We start from the raw sequence: 7,712 nt of genomic DNA, 5'->3' as shown, positions 1-7,712 counted from the left end.
AGTCTTACAACACCAGGTTAAAGTCCAACAGGCTTGTTTCAAATCACTAGCTTTCGGAGCGCTGCTCCTTCCTCAGGTGAATGAAGAGGTAGGTTCCAGAAACAATGATGCAAGACGATACTTTGAATGCGAGTCTTTGCAGGTAATTAAGTCTTTACGGGTCCAAACGGAGCAACTGGAGAGAGGGATAATCACAGGTTAAAGAGGTGTGAATTGTCTCAAGCCTGGACATTTGGTAGGATTTCACAAGCCCAGACCAGATGGTGGCGGATGAATGTAATGCAAATGAATCCAAGGTCTCGGTTGAGGCCGTACTCTTGTGTGCGGAACTTGGCTATAAGTTTCTGCTCGGCGATTCTGCGTTGTCGCGGGTCTTGAAGGCCGCCTTGGAGAACGTTTACCCAGAGATCAGAGGCTGAATGCCCTTGACTGCTGAAGTGTTCCCCGACTGGAAGGGAACATTTCTGCCTGGCGATTGTCGCACAATGTCCGTTCATCTGTTGTCGCAGACGCTGAACGAATGTAAAACAACCGCTGCTGAAATGAGCCATTTGTGCCTTTGTATTAATGTTAAGATACATAGGCTGGAAGAGAATGCTGCTGGTTTTAAATTTTGTGTTGTAAATAAGTTCTTTAATGTATGAGCAAGCAGCATGAGAGTAGGTTAGCTTAGAAATGACCTGTCTTTAAAATGAATCTAATTTAGAAGTGAAACAAATTAATTTTATCAACTATGTATGTAATAATGACTGAGGTAAAATTGTGCCATTTAGGATAGAGTAGAGTAGGACCTGAATTGACCGACAGGTGACTGGGGAAAAACAGGGAAGATATTGGCTTGAGTCTGTGATCCACCCGCTTCGCGTTCAGGATCAAGATCATCTAAAATGGCTGCCTGCAAAGGATAATGGGAATTGTGGTCAGGTTGGGTCACAGACGATACACAGCATCTGTGTATTATGCAGAGGAAACCAGACATACACAGATTTCCCCAGAACAATGGGACACAGATTGAAACATAGCAGCAGTAACAGACTTGGGGCACCTATTTACCTTATTTGGAGTGCCTTGGACAATAACAACTAGGACCCGCCCAGCTATCATGGTACCCGCCCCTAATTGGCCAGAATCGATTAGGGTGATCAAAACCTTATTGATCCATTGGATCCCGAGTTGGGACCGCCCAAAAGAGCGCAAAAGATCGGAGGATAAGAAGGACTGCGCGACCAATATTCTGTCCCTTTTGGGACTGGCCTCTGCCCCACCAACTGCAGCACATCGGCCAGCCAAGTTCAAGGACCTGCGATCGCTACCTGAAGGATGAGCCACAGCCGAGATGTACCTGACAACCTCCAGCCGCCACAGGTGGGGATTCAGACAAAGGCTCGCTCCACGTGGTGTTCAACATGGAGGAGCATACATGACTTAATCGGCCGGGGCATCGAGAATAAGGGTTGGCAGGTCATGTTACAATTGTATAAAATTTAGTTAGACCACATTTGGAATATTGCATGCAGTTGTGGTAGCCAAACTACCAGAAGGAGAGAGTACAAAGAAGGTTTACCAGGATGTGGCCTGGTCTGGAGGGTGTTAGCTATGCAGAGAGGTTGAATAAACTCGGATTGTTTTCGTTGGAAAGACGGAGGCTGAGGGGGAGACCTGATTTAGATCTACAAAATTATGAGAAGTATAGACAGGGTGAATGGTCAGAAGCATTTTCCCATGGTGGAAGGCTTAATTACAAGGGGGCAGAGATTCAAGATGAGAGGGGTAAAGTTTTGGGGAGATGTGCGGGGAAAGTTTTTCACGCAGAGGGTGGTGGGAGCCTGGAGTGGATTGCCAGTGGAGGTGGTGTAGGCAGACACGGTAGCAACGTTTAAGATGGATCTTGATAGACACATGAACGGGCGGGGTATGGAGGGATACAGATCATTTGGCCAATAAGTGGTGGGTAGAAATAAGGAATTTGGATTGGCGCACTCTTTGTGGGCCGAAGGGCTTGTTCCTGTGCTATAAGGTTATTTGTTCTTTGTACCCAGCAATGTGTAGCATTGCCAGGTATGTCCTGTACACAAGCAACAGGACAAACCCAACCCGGCCATTATCTCCCCATCAGTCTAATCTTAATCACAGTAAAGTGGTGGAAGGGGTCATCAACAGTGCTATGGAGCAACTTTTGCTCAGCAACAACCTGCTCACAGATGCTCAGTTTGGGTTCTGCCAGGATCACTCAGCTCCTGACCTCATTACAGCCTTGGTTCAAACATGGATAAAATAGCTGAACAGCAGAGGTGAGGTGAGAGTGACTGCCCTTGACATGAAGGCAGCGTTTGACCAAGTGTGGCATCAAGGAACTCTAGCTAAACTGGAGTCAATGGGAATCAGGGGAAAGTCCCTGCACTAGTTGGAGTCATACCTGGTACAAAGGAAGATGGTTATGGTTGCTGTAGGTCAATCATCTCAGCTCCAGGACATCACTGCAGGAGTTCCACAGGGTAGTGTCCTAGGCCCAACCATTTTCATCTGCTTCATCAATGACCTTCCTTCCATCATAAGGTTAAAAGTGAGGATGTTCTCTGATGACTGCATAATGTTCAGTACTTTTCGCGACTCCTCAGATATGGAAGCAGGCCATGTCCAAATATAGCAAGACTTGAACATTATCCAGGCTTGGGCTGACAAGTTTTTTGACACTCACTGGCATTACCATCGCTTAATCCCCCACTATCAGCACCCTGGGGATTACCACTGCCCAGAAACTGAACTGGACTAGCCATATAAATTCTGTGGCCACCAGAGCAGGTCAAGGGCTAGGATTCCTGTGGTGACTAACTCGCCTCCTGACTCCACAAAGCCTGTCCACAATCTACAATGCACAAATCAAGAGTCAAATGGAATACTCTCCACTTGCCTGGATGAGTGCAGCTCCAACAAAACTCAAGAAGCTCAACACCATCCAAGACAAAGCAGCCCGCTTGATTGCTCCTCTTTCCAGAAACATTCAAACCCTCCACCACCAACACACAGTGGCAGCCGTGTGTACCATCTACAAGATGCCCTGCAGTAACTCACCAAGGTTCCTTAGGCAGCACCTTCCATCTAGAAGGACAAGAGCAGCAGATACCTGGGAACACCACTGCCTGCAGGTCCCCCTCCAAGTCACTCACCATCCTAACTTGGAAATATATACTGTCACGGGGTCAAAATCCAGAAGCTCCCTCCCTAACAGCACTGTGGGTGGACCTACACCTCAGGGGCTGCAGCGGTTCAAGAAGGCAGTTGACCATGACCTTCTGAAGGGCAATTAGAAATGGGCAATAAATACTGGCCTAGCCAGCACCATCCAGTAAATGATTTTTTTTAAAAACCTGGTTTATCAAGAATCTATCTAGTTCAGCCTTAAAAATATTTAAAGACTCTGCTTCCACCACCTTGTGAGGAAAAGACATGCAATGGGATTCTCCGCCAGCGGGATTCTCCGCTCGGGGCTTCCCGACGCCGTGGGGCTGCCCCACAATGGGAAATCCCATTGACTGGCTGGCGTAACGGAGAATCCCACTGGCGGGTCAAGGCAGAAAGGTGGCGTGGCGGAGCATCCCGCCCGGGTTGTATGAAAAGAGAGAAGGGGCGGGATTCTCTGACCCCCTGCCGGGTCGGAGAATCGCCGGGGGCTGGCATGAATCCCGCCCCCTCCGGTTGCCGAATTCTTCAGCACCGGTTATTCGGCGGGGGGCGGGAAGCGCGCCGCGCCGGTTATCGCCCCCCCCCCCCCCCCGCCGGCGATTCTCCAGCCCGGATGGGCCGAAGTCCCGCTTCTACAATGCCTGTCCCGCTGGCGTGGATTAAACCACCTCTCTTACCGGTGGGACAAGGCGGTGCGGGCGGGCTCTGGGGTCCTGGGGGGGGCGCGGGGCGATCTGGTCCCGGGGGGTGCCCCCACGGTGGCCTGGCCCGCGATCGGGGCCCACCGATCCGCGGGCGGACCTGTGCCATGGGGGCACTCTTTTCCTTCCGCCTTCGCTACGGTCTCCACCATGGCAGAGGCGGAAGAGACCCCCTCCACTGCGCATGCGCGGGGATGCCGTGAGCGGCCACTGACGCTCCCGCGCATGCGCCGCCCGGCAATGTCATTTCCGGGCCAGCTGGCGGGGCACCAAAGGCCTTTCCCGCCAGCTGGCGGGGCGGAAACCAGTCCGGCGCGGGCCTAGCCCCTCAAGGTTAGGGCTCGGCCGCTCAAGATGCGGAGGATTCCGCACCTTTGGGGCGGCGCGATGCCGGACTGTTTCGCGCCGTTTTTGGCGCCGGTCAGCGGACATCGCGCCGATTGGGGAGAATATCGCCCAAGGTTAGCACTCCCCTTGATAAGGATGGAAGGGGCCCTAGTGGCCCTAACACACAAATGGTTACGGCTACTTTTGAGGAAAAGAGTTCCAAAGACTCATAACCCTCTGAGAGAAAAAGATTTCTCCTCATTCGTGTCCTCAATGGACGGCCCCTTATTTTTAAACATTAGCCCCTAGTAGTTCTAGATTCTCCCGCTAGAGGAAACATCCTCTCCACTCCCACCCTGTCAAGACCACTCAAAATCTTCTATGTTTCAATCAAGTTGCCTCTTATTCTTTTAAACTCCAGCAGATACAAGCCTAGCCTGTCTAACCTTTCCTCATAAGACAACCCGCCCATTTCATGTCTTAGTCCAGTAAACCTGCTCTGAACTGCTTCCAACACATTTACATCATTTCTCAAGTAGAGAATACTCCGAATTTGTTTTCACAAACACTCTGTACAACTGAAGCATAACCTCCCTACTTTTGTATTCAATTCCCCTCACAATAACTGATTAGACTTGATGCCTTCATTCCGAGAAGCAGTATTAAAAATGGCAGTGATTCCTGAAAAACAATTAAGCGCAACAGTCCCTGAAGAATTGACTCAAATGTGTAGAAAATTCATTCTTTTTACATCGTGATGTTACCAAGGGATTTTAACAACCCAGTATAATTAGAAAGAAATCCATGTGCCTATTAATGAATATGTGTGGGCTTCCTTCACAGAAAATTAAGAATGCAGAAAATTGCATTCTGAAATATTTTTTGAAAAAGTGTATTTTTTTTAAAGTGTGTTGCTTTGAGAATTCCATTCCGATCACAATATGCTGAGGTTCTGGGTAACAGTACAGATGTATACAATTATGATGGACATAGATAGGGTGGATAGGGCATAGAGTTCAGGTATGGAGCAGGAGGTTTAGAGGGGTTTTGAGGAAAAACCTTTTCACCCAGAGGGTGGTGGGAATCTGGAACTCCCTGCCTGAAAGGGTGGGAGGGGCGGGAACCCTCACAACATTTAAGAATCATTTAGATGATCACGTGAAACGCTATAGCACACAAGACTATGGACTAAGTGCTGGAAAATGGGATTAGAATAGATAGGTGCTTGATGGCTGACGCAGGCAGGATGGGCCGAATGGCCTCTTTTTGTGCTGTAGAACTCAATGACTCAAACAGCCGCTTAAGGCAGAACATGGTGTGGGACAACAACAACTTACATGTATGTAGCATTTCTAACGTAGCAGAATGTCCCAAAACCATTGACAAAAGGATGAACCTTGACTGATGAACTTTCTACTAGAACTTTCAATGGGGACCTTAAAATTAATAAAAGACTAATGAAAGGGTGGCCCAGTGGTTAGCACTGCTGCCTCACAACACCAGAGATCCGGGTTCAATTCTGGCCTTGGGTGACTGTCTGTGTGGAGTTTGCATGTTCTCCCCGTGTCTGCGTGGGTTTCCTCCGAGTGCTCTGGTTTCCTCCCACAGTCCAAAGATGTGCAGGTTAGGTGAGTTGGACACGTTAAAATTGCCCCTTAGCGTCCGTCTTAGGCAAGTCACATTGCCAATGAAAAGATGTTAGTAAAATCTGAGACCAAAAGAACTCTGCTGACCGAGATCAGGAAGAGAGAGTTGGAATTTCTTGAGCACGTAGTATGAAATCATGATTTAGAAATTGTAACGCTGATGAGAAAGATCAATGGTAAAAGAGTTTGAGAGAGACAAAGAACGAACTTTCTAATGAGCCTCACAAACTGGGTCAATGCACCAAAAACAAAGATGATCCACACCTCTGGAACACCCTCTTGAAGCATGGTACCTGAAGATTCACACACACACACACATACAAACACACACACCACATACACACACACACACACACACACACACACACGGTGCTCTACTCATGGGGAATAATGAAACTAGAAGCCAAAAGTGCAAGTCAGTGACCAAGAAATCAAAAAGGGAAAACATTGTACTGCGAGAGTGGTGAGAATGTGTAAGCCTCGGCCACAGGGAGTAGTTGAAGTGAATGGTATAGATACATTTACAGGGCAACTGGGGAAAAGGGGTTAGGGGAGTTATACAAATGGAGTTAAATAAGGATGGATGGGAGGAAACTTGAGTGAAGCATAAATGCCGACATAGACTGATTGGGCCAAAATGGCCTGTTTCTGTGCTGCACATTCTGTATAATTCTTTATTATCAAACAATATTTAATACTCAGCAACTATGAGGAGATATCAGGGAAGATGAACAACAGTTTGATCAAAGATGTTCTGTTTTATTGTAGGTTTTCAGAGAGAGCTCTGACAAAAGGGGAGAGAAACGTGGAGAGGTTTGAAGAGGGATTTCCAGAACTTAGGGCCGAGGTTGCTGAAGGCATGATTGCCAATGATGGAGCAACTAAAAACAGGAATGTGCAAGAGGTCGGAATTTAGTAGCTCAGAGATCCCAAAGGATTGATGGGCTGGAGAAGATACAGGAAGGACCGAAGACAAGGTGGGGTTTAAAAATAAGGTTATAAATGTTAAATTGAGGCATTGCTGGGCCAAGAGTGATGGATGAGTTAAGATATGGGCTGGAGCACACATGACAGTGGCTAGGATGAGCAAGTTTTTCAGGGTAGAGGATAGATGTGCGAGGTGGGCGGGAAGCCCAGCAAATCATGTCCACATGTTTTGGGCATGCCCGAAGCTTCGAGGGTTTTGGTAGGGTTTTGCTAAGGCAATGTCCACGGTGCTAAAAACACGGGCGGTGCCGCGTCCGGAGTAGCGATCTTTGGAATGTCGGAAGATCGGGAGTTCAGGGAGCGAAAGAGGCCGACGTCCTGGCCTTTGCCTCCCTGGTAGCCCGGAGACGGATCTTATTAATGTGGAGATCCTCGAAGCCCCCGAGTGTAGAGACCTGGGTTAGTGACATGGCTGGGTTTCTCAGTCTCGAGAAAATAAAGTTTGCCTTAAGAGGGTCAATGTTAGGGTTCACCCGGAGGTGGCAGCCGTTCGTCAACTTTCTCGGGGAAAATTAAAAATGTCAGCAGATGCAGTATTCCAAGGGGGTGGGGCTTGTTGTTGTACGGTTGAGGTTTGTGAAGATTGGACTGGGGGGTGGAAATGTTTGTTTACCATGTTGATGTCATTGTTTTTGTTACTGTTATAAAAAATTTCAAATATCTCAATATGGATGGATTCCCATGGGTGAGCAGGTCATGTAGCATGTGGAGGTTGGTGTCTACATGCTCGTGTTGCCCGATGTAGGTTGCTGAGCTTCTTATGGCACTGAAGGCCAGTCTTCCTGGTCAAACTCCCTGAGCTGACAGATGCCGCCACCTCATCCCAGGCAACACTGGCTGCCTTGTGGCTGACTCTCCTGGACCCTTG

The 7,712-nt window shown here is 48.4% G+C and overlaps 1 non-coding gene across 1 annotated transcript; it reads left to right on the top strand.

The window, feature by feature from the left end:
* Window positions 1–4,342: 4,342 nt before the first annotated feature.
* Window positions 4,343–4,442, top strand: LOC140408140 (U6atac minor spliceosomal RNA). Its single transcript, XR_011940057.1, has one exon. It is a non-coding gene; the product is annotated as a U6atac minor spliceosomal RNA (small nuclear RNA).
* Window positions 4,443–7,712: the final 3,270 nt, after the last annotated feature.

This window comes from Scyliorhinus torazame, chromosome 2, assembly GCF_047496885.1.
Source record: "Scyliorhinus torazame isolate Kashiwa2021f chromosome 2, sScyTor2.1, whole genome shotgun sequence".
Taxonomy (NCBI): domain Eukaryota; kingdom Metazoa; phylum Chordata; class Chondrichthyes; order Carcharhiniformes; family Scyliorhinidae; genus Scyliorhinus; species Scyliorhinus torazame.
This window is presented reverse-complemented; position numbering and strand designations above follow the sequence as displayed.